Source organism: Triturus cristatus, chromosome 4_1, assembly GCF_964204655.1.
Source record: "Triturus cristatus chromosome 4_1, aTriCri1.1, whole genome shotgun sequence".
Lineage (NCBI taxonomy): Eukaryota > Metazoa > Chordata > Amphibia > Caudata > Salamandridae > Triturus > Triturus cristatus.
Window position 1 is genome coordinate 1,081,972,856 of NC_140585.1, and position 26,278 is coordinate 1,081,999,133.

The window sequence follows — 26,278 nt, forward strand, 5'->3', positions numbered from 1 at the left end:
AAAAATGGAGTAACTTAGCCATATAAAGTCGGTGGCCTTTTATACTTAGGAATCGAATATCCAGCCCATTGATGGCGGATCTGACAGAGAACATGTCGACGGTAGACACACATATGTTTGCGTCTTGGAAACTGGAACTGGAGGGAACATACATGTACTTGTGACATGCAATTAGAACCGTTGGGGTCCAAGATAGGGGACATAACTGATCAGGAAAATCCACATTTCCACATTCCCTCCTTGTCCCCTGCTTGCCCTTCAAGAGATATCAATCTTCATCATTCCATCGATTTGCTCATGGAGCATCATTTCTTCTTCCTTCTTCTTCCGGCATTTTGAACGAGAACCTTGATATGGAACGCATGATGTGGCACACAGACCACAAATCGCTGGTCCACATTGCAGGCATAAACAACAACTGAAGAGCATAAGAAGGCCAATACCTAGGAAGGATAGAACTCTCCATCCCCAGGCTGATATCACACTCCAAAACCACCCGGACCACGTCCAAGTGCCTGGATTCTCGTGTATCTGGCTCACAATCTTATGAAGGCGTGTTATAGCTTTATATACAGATGGCGAATTTTCTGGTATGAATATGCAGCAGCTGGATCCGATGACCCTGCAAGCTCCGCCCCTATCGGCCAGGATGACGTCAAGGACAAGACGATTCTGGAGAACAACAATTCTCATCACTGATTGTTCCTCTGTCAGATTGCCTAGGGCGGCTATAGTCTCGTTTACTACAGCTTCGAGAGTCTTGGTTAGTCTACGTATCAGCTTACTATTTGATATTGTACCTATATAGGGAAAGATACCTTTATTGAAATCTACATACTTGTCCCATGCCGTCTCAGTATAATCGACAACTGGGAGATCTCTTCGCTCTCTATTGTGTACTAAATGAACATTCCGATAATAATCAGGTGGAGCTAGGAAAACAGGTGGCAGAAGGAATGCTATGTAACAGGTACCATCCCAATCTAGAGGCAGACGCATATATGCCGTCTGACCACATATAAAGTAAGAATGGCGAGAAGCTCTAAACGAAGATTTACCTTGATCACTATATTCTACTGTAGTAACGCATTGGCTATGGCCCATATGTATGGAACCAACTTTTCTTACACATAATTCACCCTTAACTGGAAATACTGACATAGTGGGCAGAATTAGTTCAACTTCGGATTTGACATTCAGAATCATAAGATTAGGTGTAAAATTACCTAATTTATACACTTCATTTTCTAGATCAGTTCCTGTTCTACTGGGGCGACCCTCCTTATTAGGATGACAGACTTTGAATAAAACTAGATTCAGATTTCCCCATATCCAATGTTGTTGATACACTGCTGTGTCTGGGTCTATGGAATTTAGTAAACTAAACCATGCTCCACAGGAGCCATTGTGTGTGAACGGATGTGGAAAGAAAGGCAGAACTCCTTTGTTATTCTGATAGGGAGGGAGTCGGCCACACACCCAACAATTGGTGGCATTACTAGTCTGATGGGAATGATGTAACATACTAATGAAAGTGTTATTGCGCAGCGCAAGTCTATAAGATAATTCATGTGGCGGTAGGTCACTAAAAGAATGTTCAGTAGCAACATTATAAACATGTCCAGAAATAGGATGATATATGTGCAAAATCACACTCGTAATAATTATTAAAACACTCAATAAAAACAAAATTAATAATGTCCTCATACAGTAGCTACGCAGTGATTTACAATACGCCTGTCGTTTCAACATTTCTCGGGTATTTTCTCTACTCAGGTCCAAGGGATACATGTCGGAGACAATTCAACCGCTTCACCTTGGAGAGGACTTAAACAATCAAATTGCTCGACTGTTTGGGCCTAAGCTTTAATTTATAGCACTGAGAGTCATTCTGTTCAACAAAAGGAAGTTTTGAATCAGTCTGTGAGGGAGTGCAGGGCACAGTGTCTATATCCGAGGATAGTCCATGAAATTTCTTAACGTGGCTGGAATGTATCCATCCTTTGCGGCCCTCCACTTTCACGGCTGTTCTTGTGGTCAGCAGGACTAGCTTCGGTGTTTTCCACCTGGGCTCCAATTGGGTTTTCCGATCGAAATTCCTCACAAACACCAGATCCCCCGGAGCAACGTCATGGGGTTTCACCTCAGTGTTGTCAGGAAAAGCTGCAGCTACCTGTGAACGACAAGATTGTAGTGCAGACATCAAGGAAGCCAAGTAATCTGTCAGCATATTACAATTAACATCAGTTATTTTACGTGGTATAGGCGTCCCCCACATATTTGGTGGTCTTCCGAAGATCACCTCATACGGGGATAGCCCTGTTCGAGAGTGTGCTACCATTCTTATGTAAAATAGTGCAACTGGTAATGCTACTATCCAGTCAACACCTTTCTCCTTACATATTTTAGACAATCTGATTTTCAAAATTTGATTATGTCGTTCCACGAGACCTGCTGCCTCGGGGTGTCGGACACAGTGGAATTTCCACTGGTATCCCAACAAAAGTGAGACATGTTTCATTAATTCGGATGAGAAAAGGCTGGCCGTTATCTGAATATACAACACGTGGTAAACCGTACCGCGGGAAGAATTCTCGAACTAACTGTTTGGCAGTAGTCGGGGCCGTGTAATCTGATACTGGGTATGCCTCAGTCCATCGGGAGAGAGCGCAGACAACTACCAGAACATATTTGAATCCTCGACATCGTTCCATCTGGATATAATCCATTTGGAGTACTTCAAAAGGATGGTCAGGAGTCTGGAATCCACCCTGTTCTACGGGAACACTTTTTCCTGGGTTGAACTGACAACATATCATACAGGTACGGACTTTTTGTTTAGCTGCTGCTCGTAAATGTTTGTTGAACCAAATGTGTTGAATGCTGTCTAGCATAGCTTTTTCTCCTAAATGCGCCGGGCTGTGAATTGTAGCTATAATGGCTTGGACCATAGAGTCAGGAAGAAACCATACAGATTTCTCCTTCGTCATCCATCCCTGATCTGTCTGGATCCCTCCTAGTTCAGTCCATTTCTTTAATTCTTCTGCAGTAGCATGTGTCTGTATGTCAATTACGTCAAGTGCGGGATCCTTAATTGTCATACACTGTGTTGGTGTCTGAACTATTGGCTTTGTCATGTCTAATGTGCGATTCTGAGCAGTCTGTTTAGCTGTTCTGTCAGCTAAATCATTGCCTTGAGAAATGATATCAGTAACCTTCGTGTGTGCTTTACATTTCATAATCGATATGGCAGTTGGTAGATGTATTGCGTCTAACAAGGCATGAATGAGGGTTCCGTGCTGAATGTGGGCACCATGGGAGGTTAAATAACCTCTCTCTCGCCACAGCACGCCGAAGTCGTGTACGACTCCGAATGCATAACGTGAGTCAGTGTATACATTAACTTTCTTATTTGTGGCTTGAATACAGGCTTGTGTTAGAGCAATAAGTTCTGCTGCTTGGGCTGACAAGGTATCTATACAATTTGTCTCAATAACTTCAGTGTCTGTTGTGACTGCATACGCGGCCACTAAGTCTCCTGTACTTGCTCTCATGCACGATCCATCTACATACAACGTCAGGTCTGGATCTAACAATGGAACGTCTGTCAAGTCTTGTCTAGGTTTCGTCTTTATTTCAATAATTTCAACACAATCATGAGCTAGTGGGTCTGTTCCAATTACAGGTAATAGTGTAGCAGGATTCAATGTATTACACCGTCGGATCTCTATGTGTGGCTGAAACAATGTCAGTTCATAACCGGTAAGTCTTGCTATGGTCAAGTGTTGTGTTTGTGTTCGGTTCACAAGAACTTCTACTGCATGTGGTACTTGTACTGTCAATGGATGTCCTAACACTATGGCATCGCTTTGTCTGATTGCTAAAGCTGTTGCTGCCACTGATTTCAGGCATGCGGGCAAAGCCTGAGCTACGGGATCTAATGTACTGGAAAAATAAGCACATGGCTTGCGTGATCCTGCTTGTTCCTGTGTGAGTACTGATAAAGCAGTACCTTCGCGTTCTGTGACAAAGAGTGTGAAATGTTTGCTATAACATGGTGTTGCTAAAACAGGTGCTTGACATAAAGCTTCCTTTAAGCTTTCAAAAGCTTGTGTATGTTCCTGAGTCCAAGGGAGAACAGTCGATGTGGCTGCCTCCTGTGTGGTTAACTGAATGAGTGGTTTTGCTAGAAATGCGTACTGAGGGATCCACTGCCTACAATATGAAGTGAGGCCTATGAAAGCCCGCACCTCCTTTTGTGTCTGGGGTATTGACATGTTAGCAATTAACTGGATGCGATCTGGTGTAAGCTGCCTTCCCTCCTTGGACAGCGAGTGACCAAGATAAATAACTCGCTGGACACAGAATTGCAGCTTAGAAGGGGACACCTTGTGCCCCTTGTCGGCTAGAAAATGTAAAACTGTCAGAGAAGCCTTTTCACATTCAGGTTCGCTTCTCGCGGTGATCAGCAGATCATCGACATATTGAAGCAGTGCAGTATTGACTGGCATGTGGATACTGTCAAGTTCTCGTTTCAGTGCTTGGCTGTAGATGCTGGGGCTTTCTGTGAATCCTTGGGGAGCGCGTGAGAATTTAAAGCTGCGCCCATTTAAACTGAATCCGAACAAATATTGGCTTTCCGGATCTATTGGGACGCTAAAAAAGGCATTCTTGAGATCAATTACAGTAAAGAATGTTGCTTCGGAATCAATTGCTGTCAATAATGATGATATATCGGGGACCACAGGAAATTGTGGCACAATGCACTTGTTTAGTTCCCGCAAATCAATAACCAATCGGTATACTGGCGGAGCAGTGGGGTCAGTTCGTTTAAGGATCGGAATTATCGGTGAATTACATACATTGGAGTCTGTTTCTATAACTACTCCTTGGGCAATTAACTCATCAATGATTTTCAGCAAAGCCACTACAGCATCTTGCGGTAACTTGTATTGTCGCATTCGTGGTAATACCACTCCTGCCTTGAGTGTAACTCGGTATGGTGTAATGTTCATGCAACCAACATCAGTAGGGCCTTGTGCCCATAGATGTGCTGGTAAAGTCTGTAGTCGGGGATCCATGTCTCTAGACACATAGTGACCTTTAAAATCACGTAAAAACAACCTTATTCCTCCCGGAGAACAACATATTATGGCTCCTAGGGCTTTCAGAGTTTTAATTCCTAACAAATTTTCTGGGCATGATTTAGTAAGCAATAAATCTGTAGTTCGTGTCAAAGGTCCTATCGTAAGTGGAAGAGGCTGTGATACTTCGTTAACAATAGGTTTTCCTGAAAAACCAAGGGAAACATTTTGAGAGCCTGAGAGGGGTGCCCCTGGAACTTCACTACGTTTTATAGTTGTACGACTTGCCCCTGTATCGAGTAAGAATTTTCTATCTTGACCTAATAATTCACTATGTACATAAGGTCCTTCTTGATCTACAGGAATCTCGATAAGCGGTAAGTCAACTTCCCTCTCTAGGCTGGTTCATGCGTAACGCTGATACTCAGGATATTCATACTGTGCAGTCTGATACATTTGTCGTGTGGTGGTTTGTGTGGCAGTAACAGGCAACGGTGGTGCAGCTGGCACAAACTGTATTGGCTGTTGTGCGGCTGGCATGGCCTGGGAATGTGCCGAATGTGGCATAGCTCCTTGTTCATTCTGATCTTGTCTGAGTGGCCGTGATCTTTCTTGTGTTTTACCTATGGCGATATTGTGTTTTAAAACTGGACAATCGTGTACGTAATGACCTGGCTTTTTGCAATAATTGCATGTCCCTTTTACCGGTCCTGCTGAATCGGACTGTGTCATACCCTTTTTATGTCCTTCAGCCGATACTGTCTGAGACACTAGCATTTTCATTTTTGTATCTTTCATACGTCTTTGTTCGTGTTCTTGTTCATCTCTAATTCTATTGTGATGATACTGTAACATTTGTAGCATTTGTGACGGAGTGTTACTTTGCCAGGTACTCTCGAATTTCAATATTCTATTCTTTACTGGAGGTAATGCATTTTCTACTAATTTTGTTACAAATAAATGTGGATACGACTCACTACTTGTTTTTATACCACTATTTATTCCAAAACATTTTTCAAAACGGGCATAATAGTCACTTGTGTCTTCATCATGCTTTTGTTTACAGGCCGTGATTGCACCCCAATCTTCCTTTTTCGTAGTTAACAAACGTGGCAGTACTTGTACTAGTAAACCTGGTAATGCTTTGACTTTATCCCCGAGCCCTGAACCTGCAGCTCGGGCCTTTTCTTCCGTTTCTAATGCTGTCCAATCTATCTTTTGGTCTCCCACTTCCCACTCTTTTTCTTTCAGTTTTTCATAAATACCAGCAGGTAAGAGCACCTTTAATATCGTCATAATATCAGGATAGGTATACTCTCCCATCAGCAACATGTCCTTAATTTCTCGGTGGAAACCCGCTGGGTCTTTGTCATGACTTGGTACTACTTTCTTCATTTCTAACAATTCAATTTTTGATATGGGTGTGTATACAAATACACGGTGAAACTCATTGTCTTCGCCTTTTATTGGGTGCACTTCTCGTAAAGGGTTTTGTCTATCCATATAATACGGCGTTCTTTCTCTGCGGGGCAGCGGGAAAGAATCCGGATTTACAAAAAGGACATACTGTTTACGTGACACTAATATTTCTTTAATTAACTTGTTACTAGAACCTCTCCATCTGTTCGTGAGTAGTTCAGTTAATATATCAGGTAAAGGACCAGGGTCAGCATGTTGGCTCTTATATAGTATAAGGAGTTGCTGAATCATATAGATTCCAGCTAAACGTTGTTCATCTGCACTAAGGTTAAAAAACGTGTGTGCTACGGTCTCATCACCGTATTTTTCAGGACTGTCAATCCAGTGAACGGCTGATCTGGCCAATTCTTGCTCATCCATGGAATCGAGGAGGTGGTAACCCCTTCGTTCTCGTAGTAGTTTATCTGCGGCTTGGAACAGATGTTCAGGAGACTTTAAATTTATTACAGGCGTCGGATACGTTCTGCTATTATTTGGACATACAGAGTGTATGGGATCAGAAAAGCATCTAGTATTATTACAGGATCTTCCTCTGCCTACGTATGCTATGGTTTCTGACTGTCTTGCGGAATTCCCTGATTCGGAGACTTCATCTTGCTCGAACTCGTCTGTCTCCAATCTTTCTTCGTGAATACGTTCTATTTCTCTACGGATTTTTCGGCACATGGCTATTATACAGTTTTTCTTATCGTGTCTCCCTTCTGATATATTCTGGCTCCATCTTGTAAGAATAAGCATTGTATTCGGGTCTACCCCCGGACGGTCTTGATTTCTGATCACGCAGTTTATGAGGAAACGTAACAGTTCCCCCTGTATCTCTACTTTCTGGAATTCCATAGCTCTGTTAATACATTCTGGGTCTCGCCCTGTTTGGACAAAATGATATATGTTATCTAGATGCGTAGTCATTCCTGGTAACCTCGCTAAATACTCTGCGGCTCGTCTGATACGTAATGATGCCAGGACCATTTCGTCCTCTTTACCGACCACCGGGTCATACCTACAATCTATAAGGAGTTCCTTAAGCGTGCGTTCACTTACGAATTTGGGTGTACGTGAATGCGCTGATTCTTGAAAAATAAGTTTATTTATTCTAGGTGGCGTAAAAGTATTGCTTGCACCTCCCGTGGCCCCTTCAGGGGCGTCGGGTGTGAATGGATTCGTCGAACGTGACACAGCAACTATAGGTGTCGATACTACTGTCGAATCGATTGCGGGGACAGATGCGGAAACAGATGTGCTTGCCGGAGCTCGTGTCGGGACTTGCTGTTGCACGGGAACAGATACCTGATCCTGACGTTGAACCCCTCTGCCAGACGGTCTATGTGGTGTGGGGTTAGCATACTCGGGAGCTGCGTCATCTAGATATGAGGAAAGAAAAACATCTTCTGCGGTTCTGGGATGCCCTTTTGGATGTACCTTAATTGGAAATAATGGGGGTGGCAAGTCTTTTGGCATCTCTGGAACAGCCTTAGGTAGTCCTTCGGCTAGGAGGGGATACATACCACTCATAAGAGCGTTTCTTTGTCTATCTACTTGTTCTGATTTTACTCGGATACCTTCCTCAATTAATACATTTTCTTGAACTTCCTTTGAACTCTCTTTACTCCTCTCTTCTTGTCTACGTGCTTTTTCTGTACGTCTATGAGATTCTTTACGCCATAACTCAACAGCGTCTTTCTGTGACTGTCTGACTTTTCTTTTCCATAACTCTTCCTCCACTTTCATGATGCACTCTGCATCCCAGGTTCCCGCTGCGGGCCACCTTTGACTTTCCGGCAATCCCTTGGTGTAATCTACCCATAGATCAAGAAACAATATGGCATCTAAGCCATGCTTGTGATACATAAAATGCCCTGGGGTGTCCCTAGGAGGAATAGGAACTGCTTCTTCGAGCACCCCTTTTCTGGTAGTAATCTGTCTTAACTTCGAGAAGAGCGGCATCTCGACAACTGATCTGATACTTACTCTTGAATTCACTTAATACGGAAAACACAATAATGAACGGTGAACAATGAACAATCATTCATACCACAATATGCAAGACATTTGAACACTTTAAACATTTAAACATTAAACATTTTAACCTTTAAAAATGACCAACAATGATGACAGTCTGCATGACTAATCACCAAGCAGAATTCTTGACAATAACTAGATACTTCGGAATACTTGATATACTGCTAAACAGTACATATACACTGCTAAACAGTGCAGACCGGATTTGTGTACCCAAATCCGTCTTGACCGGCACAACCTATGTGCTGTCAACACGCCTCCCCGGCGATGGTACTCACCGAGTAGCTCCTTGAAACGGAAGGCCTCAGAGAATGAACGGGACTCGATGACTGCGGACAGCGGACCCTCTGGACATCGGGATCTCGAAAACCTGGTGGGCCTCTGTATACCTCGGATCTTGCTCTCTCAGCTAGGCTCTGGTCGGGACACTTCGCACTTCTCACCGCCTCGTCTGGGTTGATCGCAGCCTCAGTCGCCCCCGCTTGACCGGAGGGAGCTTACAGGAAATCCTGCTGGTACGCGTTTATGGTCCGTCCAGCTGTGGCAGGAGACCGGGCCTGCAACGCACCACCGGCGCGTGAGATGAGAAAGTGTCCCTGTTCGGGCGCCATTATGTGGTAAATATTCTTTTTACCTTAACTGAATTTCATACTGACTCTGAAATAAAGTAGAATAGCTCAAAATAACAAGAGGCAGAATCCGTGGTATAAGAGATTTTCTGGATGGGCTTTATTCCAAAATGGCCGACTCGAGTGGCGGCCTTCAGGTTCCGTCACCACGAGGGTTCAGGAAGTGAAGTACAATACTTTATTGACAAGAAGTAACTTTTATAGGTCTTACATTACAATGAAATGAATGCAAAAGGCGTAACAATTGATAAGAAAAGTGACATATTGGTACGTAATCGAAACTAGGCGTAATAAGGAGCAGAAAGAAACATGATTGGCTCTGATTATCATGCATAGGTGGATCTATAAGATAATACTTAACATAGATGCGCACGCAGCAGCATGACGTGTGATTGACGTGCAACTAGGGGGTGAAGGGGACTTGACATTTAGCTCTACATGTGGAGACGAGAAGTCTGGGGGGTCAAGTCAACCTAATCCCAAATCATATCTAACATCCTATGTTTAGAGAACTATGTTATCCACAAGAAAAGACTCTCGGACAGAATCTATTCTATACTGACTGTGTGTGCGTGTACAAGCGTCTAAGTGTCTCTATGAGATGCGAGGGGCAGAAAACTTTCCATGGCAACAGGGCTATGAATTACTTGCAGGAGGACGGAAAGGCTGAGTCCTTTGCTTGTGAGCTAAAGGAAATGTTTACCTAAATCACTAGACAGGAATGCATCGGCTGAAGAGCAAAATAGATAATTCGAAGGTGAAATACAGCTTCTTGGCAGGCAGGCGAAAACTGGCCGAGGCAGGCACCGTTAGCTGCACAGGGAGTAGGACAAAGTTCATGGATACAGATGCGAGCTCAAGCTGAAGCTGTCAGAGACAGAGAGCAGGGAAGGCTTTAAGGACAGAATCGGGCCTACTTGCCTGAGCTGTAAAAATGGAGTAACTTAGCCATATAAAGTCGGTGGCCTTTTATACTTAGGAATCGAATATCCAGCCCATTGATGGCGGATCTGACAGAGAACATGTCGACGGTAGACACACATATGTTTGCGTCTTGGAAACTGGAACTGGAGGGAACATACATGTACTTGTGACATGCAATTAGAACCGTTGGGGTCCAAGATAGGGGACATAACTGATCAGGAAAATCCACATTTCCACACAACAACCACTATACCTAGGAGTTTACCAAAAATCATTCACTACAGTGGAAGTGGTAAGTGAACTGCACACAATCTTCATATTTCAGGACTGCACTTTTGTGTCAAAGACTGCCTCATTTAATCAAAGCATAAGCAAAGACTGGCTTCTAATGCTACTAAAACTTCACAACATGACCGGTTTTAAAACAGGTATATGTCAGCAAATACACGATGTTACCAAATGCTTCTCTCACAATCCTTGCCCAAATGCACACAGACTCACAGTGTGATTTTAGACAAGCAACACTATCCTAGGAGTTTACCAAAACTCATTCACTACTCTGGAAGAGTTAATGGTACTGCACACAATCTACATATTTAAGTACACCACATCAGTGTCAAAGCATGACTCATTTAATCAACGCATAAGCAAAGACTGGATTCTAATCCTACTAAAACTCCACAACATGACAGTTTTTAAAACAGTTATCTGTCAGCAAATACATGATGTTACCAAATGCTTCTCTCACAGTGATCCCAAATACACACTAACTCACAGTGTGATTCTAAACAAGCACCACTATCCCTATGAGTTTACCAAAACACATTCACTACAGTGCAAGTGGTAAGGGAACTGCACACAATCTACATATTTCACAACTGCAATTCACTGTCAATGCCTGACTCATAGAATGAAAGCATAAGCCATAACTGTCTTCTAATGCTACTAAAACTTGACAACATGACAGGTTTTAAAACAGTTATCTGCCACCAAATACACGATGTTACCAAATGCTTCTCTCACATTGGTTCCCAAATGCACACAGACTCACAGTGTGATTCTAGACAACAACCACTATACCTAGGACTTTACCAAAAATCATTCACTACTGTGGAACTGATAAGGGAACTGCACACAATCTACATATTTCAGGACTCCACTTTTGTGTCAAAGCCTGACTCATTTAATAAAAGCATAAGCAAAAACTGGCATCTAATTCTACTAAAACTTGACAACATGACAAGTTTTAAAACAATTATCTGTCAGCAAATACACAACGTTACCAAACGCTTCTCTCACAGTGGTTCCCAAATGTACACAGACTCACAGTGCGATTCTAGACAAGCACCACTATCCCTAGGAGTTTACCAAAACTCATTCACTACACTGGAAGTGGTAAGGGAACTGCACACAATCTACATATTTCACGACTACACTTTACTGTCAATACCTGACTCATTTAATGAAAGCATAAGCCATAACTGTCTTCTAATGCTACTAAAACTTGACAACATGACATGTTTCACAACACTTATCTGTCAGCAAATACACAATGTTACCAAACACTTCTCTCACAGTGGTTCCCAAATGCACACAGACTCACAGTTTGATTCTAGACAAACAACACTATCCCTAGGAGTTTACCAAAACTCATTCACTACAGTGGAAGTGGTAAAGGAACTGCACACAATCTACATATTTCACGACTACACTTTAATGTCAATGCCTGACTAATTTAATCAACACATAAGCAAAGACTGGCTTCTAATGCTGCTAAAACTTGACAACATGACAGGTTTTAAAACAGTTATCTGTCAGTAAATACACGATATTACCAAATGCTTCTCTCACAATCCTTACCCAAATGCACACAGACTCACAGTGTGATTTTAGACAATAAACACTATCCTAGGACTTTACCAAAACTCATTCACTACTGTGGAAGGGGTAAGGGGACTGCACACAATCTACATATTTAAGTACAGCACATCAGTGTCAAAGCATGACTCATTTAATCAACATATAAGCAAAGACTGGATTCTAATACTACTAAAACTTCACAACATGACAGATTTTAAAACAGTTATCTGTCAGCAAATACATGATGTTACCAAATGATTCTCTCACACTGATCCCAAATACACACTAACTCACAGTGTGATTCTAGACAAGCACCACTATCCCTATAAGTTTACCAAAACTCATTCACTACAGTGCAAGTGGTAAGGGAACTGCACACAATCTACATATTTCACGACTGCAATTTACTGTCAATGCCTGACTCATTTAATGAAAGCATAAGCCATATCTGTCTTCTAATGCTACTAAAACTTGACAACCTGGCTGGTTTTAAAACAGTTATCTGTCAGCAAATACACGATGTTACCAAATGCTTCTCTCACAGTCGTTCCCAAATGCACACAGACTCACTGTGTGATTCTAGACAAACAACACTTTCCCTTGCACTATATCAAAACACATTTCTTCCTCTAGAAGTAGTACTACATTTTAGTATAGAAACATAACATAACTCATTTCACAAATTCATAAACAATGATGGTTTCTAATTCTACCAAAATATAAAAACTGCACAGTTATCTGTCTACAAACACATGAAAAACACAAATGCCAATCACAGAATGGTTTCTACATGCACACACATTGTAGAGAAAAAAAGTACTCCCTACAGGAAAAATACATTAGTCTGATTAAAATCAAAATAGTCTACATACATCCCCTCACAATTAAATAACTCATCTTTCAAGTTCTTTTGTAGATTAAGGAGTATATCAATCACTCACCATATTTTCTTTTACAGAATCTCTGCACTGTGCACCTCTCAGCAAAAGCAAAGAATGAAAAAGTTTCCCTTTCATTTTCCACACATATACATGTAAACATCAAATCACAATCCTTCGCACATAAACTCAAAAGCAAACACACATTTCTATTGGTTAAACATTTCAACCCTTTCCAACTGAAAAAATTTCAACCCTTCCCCCAATCTGCATTCTGCCTGTTACCATAGAAACAGGTCATGGAACACTGCACTGAGCTCACAGGTCACAAGTTCAGCACACAATGTTCCTACACAAGACAGGAAGTGTGCTTGACTTTTCAACATATCAGCTTATCATATATAATGTTCCTTACAATCTGTTTTTGTTAGCCAATAACAATCATACCTTTAAAAAACAAAAATATACACCCTAACTTTCAGTGTAGAAAGTTGTTATACAACCAATGATTTCTTGTCGTTTTTAAAAAAACGTTGCCGTGGATCCGCGCACCCACCGCGAGAGAATCCGTTTTTTTTTTTTAAAAGGGGGCCACAGGGGGTCCTTCTGGGACCCCCTAAGAAGATCTAGAGGGTCAGAGTATTTCCACTCTGCCCCCTTTATACCTTTTACACACTTATTCCCCTTCCATCTTCAGCCTCGCTTCTACCGAGGCAGAAAAAGGCCGCCAACAGTTCCTGGTTTCGAATGTAGAGAGACGCTCGACAGCCAATTAGCATTCAGCGTGCGATCGGGAGTGTGCGCGCTCCGTTCGGGGAGGGTGCGCTTACGGTGCGGGTACGGTCCGCGGATCCTCCGCAGCCATGGATATCACTAACTTTTTACCCTCATTTTCTCAGGAACTACTGAACAGATTCACACCAAATATGCAAAAGGCACGAGTCCGAACTGAGGACTACCTCTTTGCCAAATTTGGTGTCATTCCATTCAGTGGTTCGGGCTGTAGCTGCAACAACAGATCCTATGGGAAATTGCATGGGGAAAACGCGTTTTGGGACCCCCTTTTTTTTTTCGGCCCCGCTTCACGGATCACCGCAAAACTTTCAGGGTAGGAGCGGAGCGGAGCTGGCCAAAAGTTTGGAGAATTTCGCGAAGATTCGTCAATTGGCGCCAAAGATATTCCCAATAGAAGGTTGCGGATTTCCTATGGAAAATAGGTCCTAACTATAACTATCTACTGGCGACCGCCAGTAGCTAATATATATATATATATATATATATATATATATATATATATATATATATATATATATATATATATATATATACGGGCAGAACATAGAGATTTAAACTTTTTCTCTCCCTGATTGGCTGTTCACCATCCAATCAAAGGTCACCAAGCCAATTGCAAAAATGACGGGTCGGCAATTTCATGCTGTTTTACTAACGGGACTCCAATGTCCAATAAGACCACTGTCTTTGATGTTTCTAAGTGAGCTGCTCCCACCATTGTCCTCAGCTCTCAGTGCCCTTTACAATCCATGCTCTGTCACTAAACTTTGTTTATGTGCCCCTCGTCTGTCACGGGTCCCTTCGTCGGAGTCAGACATGCGACTGCCTTACTCAGACTCAATAGTCTATGACCTCCAATGGTCAATTGGCTTGGTGCCCTTTGATTGGATGGTGAACAGCCAATCAGAGAGAAGAGAAGTTTAAATCTCTATGTTCTGCCCGCATGGTTATGGATGCCGCACTGAGGAAATTTGACTGCTGAAACGCATCTGAGGCGAATAATTTTGGGTGAAAATGTCCTGTGAGTGCTCCAGTTTCCTGTATGTTGTTGTTTACACAGCGGGTCTCACCCCCGCATAATGGAGGCACCCGTCGTGAGTTCGGCGGCTTTGGTGGGGGACTTTGAAGCATTCTATTAGAGCCTGACTGAACCGTCGTTGGAATACCTCCGTTGATCCGCCCCCCCTCCTTACTATGCGACTGTGTGGTAAAGAGTACATGCCATTAACCTCAAATAAATAAACTGGCTGCTAACCAATGGAGTACAATTTCAGATGCCTGGTGACCTGCAGCAATGCGGTGCTTTATATTTCATGAACCCTCTTTATAAGTAACAGGAGTATATATGTTTAGAACGGGCTCCTGGAGCAGGCCTTTGCAAACTGCTGTCTAACATTAAGGGAAATATTGTCACAGTGAGACTATGTACACAGGCCGGTAGGACCCTCCTCTCCATGCAACCCACTGACTTACCTGGCTCAGTTTATTGCAGTTCAGAAGGATAGCTGAGGTATCGCAGGTGACGCATGCTGCAGGGGGCACAGACCAACTAGTAGTACTCTCAGGGCAGCTGAGAAAGCAGGATATGAGAAATGTATTAGTACTCTCAAGAAGACTGTTTCACGCAATGTTGAGATGTCTGAGAATCATGTAATGAAATATATTCTCACATATGCCACGTCATTATGGATAGATATTGTATTGATTCATATGAACCTTATGCTTCACCCATTGGCAGCACTACGAGAATATGTGAATTTGGCATTGTGTGCCATAATGCATAGTGCATGGTGCATTATTCACATTTGCAGACAGGGGCCCGTGCATTTTTAGAGCATGGGCTTTGTAATAGCGAGGGAGGATCAGGGAGCATCAGCTAAACTAACTCCCTCGAGTTCCAGAGCTCACCTTGTGCACCAACCTACCCAGCTGGGGACATTCTGTCAAAGGGAGACAGGACAAGCTTAAAAAACCTAACTGTGGAGGCAAGCCTGGGTGCCCAGATTTTACAATGCATGAAAAAATATTAAAATATTGAAGAGGATAGGAGCCTAATAAAGCCATATGTGTATGGATTTTGTCAACTGCGATCCTGTTATTGTAATTTAAAATGTGTATGATATTTGTATTATATTTATTATGTATTTTTCACTGTTTATGGCAACTTGATGCTAGATTGTTGCTAAGGTCTTTATTTGGGGAAGGTGTTAGTAGGCTTTGTTGGGGTTACTTATTATTTTGTTGTGCTGTTGTTTTTGTTTTCTGCTTTCAGGGTTTTGTGTGAAGCATGATTTGTCTTTACTATTATCTTCATATTTCAAAATCCATATTTTCATACAACTTTGAAGCTTGACATTATTCAAGATCAAAACTGTTTACTGGTTTTGCCAGTATTCCACTAGAATAGTGCGTAATTAGAAGCAACATCCCATAGGATTGTGGAAGCATTTTGGGTTAGATATCATTCACATATTGAAAAGTTAACATAGATGCATTGTAGTTTCTACACCTTGGAATACCACATCACATGTCATTAAGAAAAGTAGGTAAGCAAATATTGGCCTATATTTGTTTGACTTTCAATAAAGTGCCCTCTTTGTGTGTGACACATTGTGAAGGGACCATGCATTTTGTGTGCATGGGGGCTTGTTGGGACAAACCTTACCTGACAAGAGGAAATTGGAAGAATATAAAAAACAAATCATGTGAAATAATTGTTAGTGACAACACAGAGACGCCACCACATTGATACCATTACTATCAGACCATTCCTCTTGGCGTATGAGGTATAGCCATGCTCAAACAATTATGAAGGTAATGTATGCATGCATGCCTCAGGTTTCAGTACTTACAGTTAAGACACAATGAACACAGTCATGTACATTGAGATGTAAGTAAAGAGTGTTTCTGATGTACAAGTAAAGAACAATCCAACTGGAACATGGGTCTGTTCCCATAGACATCACATTGACCATCATCTCAACTCAACAAAATCGTGCTGAATAATATTCTTTCCTTCTGTTCTGCTTAAAAATATTTCACCTACTGCCATACCATGGGTATATGTAACAGCAATTAAAAGAAAATATGTGCTTTGGATGTAAGAGAATGCAGGGAAAAAAGGCAAATGGTATTGATTGCTTTTAGAGGTCAAGAGGGGTTAGGACGAATAAAGCTGCTTTTGTGAGTTACACATTGAGATGCGCAACTCACATGTGTAATGTGTTTTTGACACTGTGGGCCTAATTACGATGTCGGTCGGAGTTGCCTCTGATGGCACTGTTTCGGGGAGGAACTGCCCGATCATAGGTCAGCAGTTCCGACAACCCCATTAGGATGCGACTGCACATGGTGCGGTCGCAAACTTCAATTTTTCAATGGGAGCTCGTGCGGCGAGCTGAAAACGCCCACAGCACAAGCTCCCATTTAAAAATTGAAGATTGAAGTTTAGGTAGTCCTAAGAGAACTCGAGAGTCGGTCCTCGTGCAGTATATTGATGACCTATTGGCCGCATCTAAAACAAGGAGTGACTGTGTAACTGATTCCATTGCCCTATTGAACCATCTAGCAAAAGGTGGACATAAAGTGTCTCCTGCAATATTACAATTCTGCAGAAACAAAGTAAAGTATTTAGGACACCAAATAGAATGAGGAATAAGAAGAGTAACCACTGAGAGAATAAAAATAATAAAAATAATAAAGCAAATGAAAGTCTCAAAATGAAATAAGAATGTTTCTTGTTGTTGTGGGATATTGCAGGCAATGGATTGTGTGGTTTTCTCTACTGGCAAAACCCTTGATACAAATGACAAAGAAACAAGACCCAGTAGAGTGGGATGATCTGAGCATGCAATCTTTTGTAAAATTGCGAAATTGTTTATGTGAGGCACCTGCTCTATGTATGCCAGATTATTCGAAATAATGCTCATTATTTTGTTGTGAGAGAGATAACTGCGCCCTCTCAGTCTTAACACAGAGACATGGCTAATGTGATGTCCTGTGGCATATTTTTCTGCTACCTTAGATCCTGTAGCATCTGCATAGCCAGGATGCCTAAAAGCTGTAGCTGCAACGTGTGTAAGTATAGAACAAAGTGAGTCAATTGTAATGGGACACCCTGTTAAGGTATACGACCTCCATGCAGTTCTTTTAACAAGAACTCAAACTCAGTATCTCACTCCGAGCAGATTAACAAAATATGAAAGTATCATATTAGGAGCAGAAAATTTGACCATAGTTAGATGTACTGTTCTGAACTCAGCTACCTTGTTGCCAGATCCATACTATGAGGAAGTGAAAGATGAAGCTGAACACGAATGTCTTGATGTAACAGAACTCAGTACTAAACTTCATCCAGACATACAGGATGAGCCTTTGAAAGATGGTGAGCACGAGCTTTTTGTAGATGGCTTATGTATGCGCCTTGAGGAGGGAGGGTTGAGTGCGGCTTATGCCGTACGTACATTGGCTGGAATAGTCGAAGCATCCTATTTACTAGGCGTCAAGTCTGCACAAGTAGTCAAATTGATAGTTTTAAGCTTGAAAAAATGGGAAAAATTGGAGAGTAACCATTTACACTAATAGGCAGTGCTGTGTATGCCCCTGCAGAATCTCCTACCAGGTGCCACTAACGGGCATACACAGCCAGAATCTGATTTTGGTCCAGACTAGGGGAGTGCTCCACCTTAGTCTACCCTTTTACACATCATTCAACATGTATTCCACACGCCTGACATTCATGTGTCCTTTGTCCGTAGGCTGTTACCGAATAATCACTCCCTCTCCTCCCCGCACCTTGTCCTGATGAAGACCCGTAGTGACTACCGAAGGGAGCACACCGTGGGTTGAAACGTCTATGATATAACAAGGTTCAGACCAACCAAGGCCCTACATACCAAAAGGAACATTAATAGCCACTAGGACTCATGGTTATAAGTCTAGCCTCCAAAACTTTGTTCTTTCCCTTGTATAAATCCTGAACCACCTTGTATATACTGCAACAATTTTATCACCAAGCACATATGTCACATGAGCACTATATATATATATTTGACCTACTGCTGAACAGCCTATTTGTATCCTTGAAAAGATGAATATATTTGAATGAAGTAATTCAGATTAAATGCAAAGTGGTTATGCATACACTGTGTTATTGTGATTATTCCAGATAACGCTTCTTATATGGTTAGGCGTGTGTGACATTCATGTCCTATGAATATTTGGGTAATGCGCAGTGAAAATTACTTTTGAGAACCCAACAGAACCATTTTTGTTTATAAAAGCAATTGAGCACAAAGCGGGGGAAGGGGCTGGGGTGCAGCAGCCTGGGTGCACAGGTGCAGGCAAGCGATGTTGCCGTAGATAATAATGTAATCTCTGGCCTCATTCATATCTCTGTTTCATTTTAGGGGCTTGCTGGACCGCACTCTTTCTCGTGGACCCCAACGTCCCAGACACACAGGTGATTGGAGGTGAACAGTGAGGGCTGGGTGCAGTAGGCCGACGCTCTGTCTCCTCCTCCCTCTGTTCTTTTGACTCTCCCTCCCCTTCTCCCTTCCACCCACTCGCTCTCTGTCCCATTCTCACTTTCTTCCTTTCATTCTGACTACCTTTCTTTTTCTCTTGGACATGGCACATACTTATGTTTCTTTTTTGTCTTGCAGGTTTTGTTCGCTGCTTCCGAAGGAGTCCCACCTACTTATTTCATGTTATACTGTTGTTTCTTCGAATAAATTTGCATTTCCATTTATTTGTGTTGTTTTAATAAAGGTTGTTTTTTTACTAATAAATAAGTGAGTGTATGGGTCTTCTTTTTCTGACAACACTTGTCTGTAGTTTATTGTGAAAATCGGCGGTTGATAGGAGGTTATGAGGGAAAACATTTGTAATTTTGCGGTGCACCTAGCAAATATAAACCAACAGGCTATTACATAAATGAAGCCTGGGTAATTCTACAATTGCAAGGGTTCTATGAGTGTATCACTTTATAACACCATGAGTACTGCCCGTGTGATTACAGAACCAATAAGGCACTGCCTAGGGCCACCGAGGCTTCAGGGACTGGCGAGGCCCACCCTGCATATATAAGTAAAGCCGTGTAGGGTGGCAATCCCCAGACTTGAGTTGGCCTCGAAGCCCCCCGAACAATTAGTAAACAATACCCGGGGAGGTGGCGATCCCCTAGGCTGCGAAACGTCTCTGTGCCCTCCCGCGCCTAATTTACATGTGAGATTAAGGTCTCCAGTGCTGCAGAGACCCAGCAATATAATAATAGGATTGGCCCGCAAACATTACCCACCAGGGGGCTCATTTAAATGGAACGGGTGAGACCCCGCTTCATTTCTTTTCCCTTAGTTTTTACCATCCGGATCCGTTTTATTGAAGCAATATGAGGTTTTCCTCCTCTCGCTTCAACGAGGTAAACAAGGATTTGCTATCACAGGGTGGAAGCCATGCTCCCACCCTGCAGTAGCAAACATAAATGTCCAGCGGATGCAACCTCGGGACATTGTATGAGCTGTGCCTGGGAGGTGGCGCTCCATAGGGCCATGATGCATTGATTACTGCATAACTACAGAATTAGTATAAACGCATACTCACACTCCTTGCACACGTGTAGTACAGCGACCAGAGTGTAGTGAAGAGGCAGAGGAAGCCCAAAATCCAAAAATATAAATCCTACCGGAGGTCTGATGACATAGGCGCACTGCTGGGATCAAGTGAATGCCATATCTCACTACGTAATCTGGACAAACAGCGCTTAGAGACCCCGGTGGTTATAACGCGCTATATAAGTTAAATAAATCAAATAAAATAAATAAATAGTTCAATGAGCCGACGACCCTGGGATGAGTAGCAACAGCTTCACGGAGAAAACGGGTCTTCAGCAGAACGCAAGGAAGCTCGAAATATTGGTGAGTGCTGCCTTCTTTTTACCTTCTCCCGCTCGTCGCCAAGTTTATGTAGTGAAGAGGCAGACAGCAGTGGATCCGATAAGTAGATTTATTGCAGGAAACGAAGACAGCTTAAACAGCCATCAACAGGAGCAGACAGCAAGGCAATCGTCTTCTCCAGCACCATGTACAAACTTCCCAAGATTCCCCTCATGACAGCCCTACATTCTAACATTACATACTTACATTCTAGTAGCATTACATACTAACATTCTACTATGACTGACATTGGAATACTACACAGAGCACATGACTTTACAGCAATGAGCTCATGGTTTCATCCACGAGTCTTGAGACCGGTAGGGGTGAGTAGTTCGCTTTCCACTCCCTGTATTGTATAAACGCAAACTAACACTACTTCCACAGGTATGCTACAGCGCCCAGAACACATCACTTTACAGCAATGAGCTCACGGTTTAGGCTCACGGTTTAATCCCCGAGTCTTCAGACCAGTAGGGGTGAGTAGTTAGCTTCCCACTCCCTGTATAGTATAAACGCATACGAACACTACTTACATACTTATACTACAGCGGCCAGTATGCTACAGTGCTCAGAGCCCATCACTTTACAGCAATCAGCTCGGTTTGATCCCCGAGTTTTCACACTAGTGGCATGAGTACTTCGATTCCCACTTCCGGTATAGTATAAATGCACGATAGGGGTCAGTAGTTCGCTTCCCACACCCTGTATGGTATAAACACCTACACAGGTATGTTACAAAGACCAGAGCTCATCACTTTACAGCAATGAGCTCACAGTTTAGGCTGTCAGTTTCATACCCGAGTATATCAGCATCTCATCTCAGCACCATATCACTCTGAACAACACCGCACTTTCAGACCGATAGGAGTGAGTACTTTGCTTTGCACTCCCCCACAGAGGTTACAGTGCTCCTATCCTCCTGTTTCCTACTCTTTTCGCCCTTTTTTCCCCTTACTCATTTCAACGGAATCACAAAATGGCTGCCGACACTTCCTAGTTGCAACAGCTTGCAGCCAATAAGCAGCAAGCTTGTGCTCGTAACGCCTCAGCCAATCAGATGGCAGAATTCCCAAATATCGATATCTGTAAATTTCAATATTTCTCCAAAACTACTGAACGGATTTACACCAAATAAACAAAAGCGTGCTTTCTAGACCAATACCCTTCTCCCAGCCAAATTTGGGGTAATGCCGTTCACCCGTTCGACCTGTAGTCTTGTCTAAAGTTTCCTATGGAAATTACATGGAGAAAACGCGTTTTGGGACCCCCCTTTTTTCTCGGCCCCACCCTTGACAAATCACCCCCAAACTTCCAACATAGGATCTGATATGAACAAAGAATTAGTTTGGAAAATTACTAGGCCTGGGCGGTAAATTCCGTTCCGCTCGCGGAATTTGCGGAATTTCGGTAATTTCGCGTTCCGCGGAGAACGCGAAATTGCCCAAAATTCTGCTTTCCGCGACTTCGCGAAATTTTTTCTTGTTCGCGTTCTCAAAATGCGTGTTCGCGAGATATTTCTCCCTGAGCACGCAAACAGCAACTGTGAACAGGAAAAAAGCATCGCGAACAAGCAATTCCGCGTGTTCGCGGAATTTCTGCATGTTCGCGGAGATTTTTTACCGTTTCGCGGAGATTTGCGTAACGCGATTACGCAAATTCCGCCCACCCCTAAAAATTACATGAAGATTCATCAAACGACGTCATAGTTATAAGCAAAACAAAAAATGCTCTTCCTATGGAAAATTGGTCCAGTAGGTAATATATATATATATATCCAGCCAGATTGTGACAACAGATAAAGGGCCCCGAAATAACTTGCACACCACAGATTCCAATTCCACAGGGATTTATTACAGCAACATGTTTCACCCCCTTGGGGTCTATGTCACTTCCTGAATACAATTACACTGTGTCCCAACCTTTAGAACGAGGGAAAGTCATGTGATCTCATGGACATGGTATACTGAAAATCCAAACGAACAGAAAGAGTGCCCATTGTGACGGCAAGTTACATTACATACGGCAACTTTATACTGCATATTGGGAATTTCGCAAAAATTAAATAACTCATGATAATACATACAAAAGATAATTAATAAATGTATACATATTTTCAGGGGGTACAGCATGATGAGTATATACAAGTGAAGCAAGAGAGGCAAATTGCTGATGTAGCAAAATGTTGTATGTTGCAAGGCATACATAATATCCCATTATATTATAATCACTTAAACCGCTAAAAAATGCCAGTGCATTTTTCCTCATTGTTTCAAGTATCCAATAGGAAAGGACATCTCAACTGGATGAAAGCCAAGTGGATGACTAGTTAGCTTTGGTCGTATTTGTGTATTCACTCAAATTTCCAATAACCTATTGAGTATATAAAAAGAAATACTATGGGGTGTGAAAAATAGGGGACTTGAAGGGTGAATAGACATTATGCTTTTTTGTGCTGGTGCAATATCTGTGCCATATAACATTTTACAAGCCAATAGGTTTCTTTAATTGATTACTCTATTGTCTATACATTTTCATTGTTTACACATTTTTTAGACTAAATGCAGATGGTACATGCCACTGGGCTTTTATCTTATCAAGAAGAGAAAAAAGGATCGCTCTCACATGGCACTATTATCAGCTTTCTTGTAATATCTTAATTTTTTTGGTGTGGCTATGTGGGTGAGTGACATGCTGTGTGAGTGGTGGTACTAGTGGGTAAGTGGGTGTGTCAGTAGCTGTGGCTGTATGAGTGAATGAGTGGCAATGTGAGTCGGTCTATGGGTGGGTACGTGGGAATGTTGTTACTCTATTATTTGAATGGCTGTTTGAGTGAGTGATTTGGTGTGTGCGTGGCTTTGCGGGTAAGTGAGTGGCTGCTTGAATAGTTGTTTGGTTATGTATTTGATGTGTGAGTGCCTGTATTGGAGAGTGTGTGCAAACGGCTGTAGGAATAAGTGAGCGGATCTGTGAGTACTTGTATGGATATATGTATGGGTATGTATGTGGTTGTGTGGGTGAGTGTGATAGTGTTTGTATGGGTGAGTGAGGGGCTGTGTTGAGTGGCTGTATGGGTGAGTGAGAAGGTGTGTGAGGAACTGTATAGGTAAACAAGTGTGTAGGCCAGTAGCTGTATGGGCAAGTGTGGAGCTATGTGAGTGACTGTAAGGGTGAGTGACTGGCTGCATGAGTGGTTGTATGGGTGAGTGTTCGAAATGGGGGTATCGAGTTGGCAGAGGTTTGTACCTTTGTCCAAGAAGGCACCCTACTTCCTACTCAGGGTAAGGGGAATACACTTCTAAAATAACCCCTGCTCACCCCCTTGGTAGTTTGACATGAGCAGGTAGGTTTATCTCAGAGAAAGTGTGTAAAGCATTTGTGCATGCATACAGTAACCCAGTGAAAACACAAACAGTTTAGAAAAAATTAGCAAACTTTATCTGAACCCACAAGACCAAAAACAACAAAAATACAACATACAATACTCTTAAAAATAGTTACTGTGCCAAATAACCTTTAAATTGCAGGATACATGTGAAAATACTGTTCCCCCGACTCTGTAGGTCTGCCTGGAGCTACCGCAATACTGAATACAACAGAGTCTAACAATTCCAGCAAACTGCGTATATACGGGTTAGCTAAAGTGTCGACAGACTCAGAGACAGTTCCTTTCTTCTTGCGGCCAACACAGCGATGCTAGTCGGTCGGGGTAACCGTCGCAGTTGCGAGGTGAGATGGAAGTGTAGCAGCGTGCAGTGTCCTCACGGCTCGGTGCAGGCAGCAGCTCGTTGACAGGGTCGGTAAGAGCAAGGCTTGCATTGCATGATGAGGCGCCACTTGATGCGTTGCTGGCAGGTCATGATGCGGCCACGGAGCCGGTTGATGTTCGAGTCAGGCAGCGACGGAGTCGGTGCCATCAGTGCAGCATGTAGCAAAGCGATGTGGAGTGCGATGTTCACAGGACGCTGTGCAAGCAGCGACTCTTTGATAGAGTCGGTGAGACCAAGGTTGCATTGCAAAACAAGGCGGTGCTCTCTACGGTGCTTTCAGGGCATGGAATCCTGCGATGGACTTGGTGACAGAGTTAGTTACCCTTTTCTTCTGCAACAAATGAAACCAGCAGTTCCAGAGATGGTGCCCAGAAGCTTGGTGAGGTCTTTGTTGTTCCTGAGACCTCCTAAACAGGGGGAAAGCTCCACTTCAAGCCCTTGGAGATACTTTCTCAAGCGGGATGCACACATACTTCCTCTCCTTGGCAGAAACTGCCACTGCAGGCCATCCCCAGACAGCACACAGCAAAGGGGCAGTACTCCTCCTCCAGTTTCTCCAGCTCTTTTCCTTGGTAGACATTCCTCTTGAAGTCCCACAAGTGATCTAAATTTCTGGGGTCTGGGCACCAATACTTATACAGCAAAATCCTGTGTTCTCTGGTGGCAAAGAAGCCCTGTGCCTCATCAAAACCAGTTCTGACCTCTCTGGTGCAGCTTCCGGGCAGGAGGTGGAGACAGCATTGTGTCGGGCAGACCAGGCCCATTCTGGTGAAAGTAAATCCCCTCCTCCTACTCTAAATGCAGCCCAGGTCTTTTCAGCCCTGCCCTGACTCATCCAGACTCTCTGGAGCCACTGCTCATCCCCAGCCCCTGTCACTCCAAAGCCAAACAGTCAATAAACATCCTAGCAGAGGCACACCGGATGGCTAAGACAGAAAATACCTACTTTCTAAAAGTGGTATTTTCAAACACAGAATGTAAAAATCACATTCACTAAAAGATCCATTTGAACATTCTGTGTTCAGGCATACTAAACTTTATTTTCCTACCTTGTTCACAGGGGTAGTTATGTTTATATGATGTTATGAGCAAACTCTGTATTCTATCCTATAGGAACAGGTAGACTTGCAATAGAGAAAAACAAAATTTGCAGTATTTTACTATCAGGGCATGCCACACACACCAGGGCATGTCCTAACTTTTACATACACTGCACCTTACCCACAAGGGTACCTTGGGCCTACCTTAGGGGTGACTAACATGTAACAAAAGGGAAGGGTAGGGCCTGGAAAGTGGGTGCACTTGCCAAGTTGACATGGCAGTACTAGACTCCACACAGATACTGCAGTGGCAGACCTGAGTCACATCTACAGGCTGCTGATGTGGGTGACACAATCAGTGCTGAAGGCCCACTTAGCAGCATTTGATTTACTGGCCCTGAGCACGCACAGTGCACTGTACTAGGGACTGACTAGTAAATCAAATATGCCAATCACGGAATCACTAATCCATAACAATAATTTACAATGGGAGAACCTGCACTTTGGCACTGACCAGCAGTGGCAAAATGCCCAAAGCATCTAGACCAGCAAAAATGAAGTCCAACACACAGCAAAAACACTGGAGGCAAAGGAAAAGGCAAAAATACAGGGGAAACCCATGCCAATGGTACCAGGTCTAACACGTGTCTCCTCCAGCTGAAATGTGGGGAGAAATACCCACCCTCTTGTGAGTTCTCTTCACTAAGGCGGAATAATCTGGACAGTCTATCAGCATTGGCGTGTTCTGTACCAGGGCGGTGTTCCACCGTGAAGTCCATCCCTTGTAGATTAATGGACCACATCAACAGCTTTGGGTTCTCACCCCTCATCTGCATCAACCATCTGAGGGGCCTATGGTTGGTCTGAACCT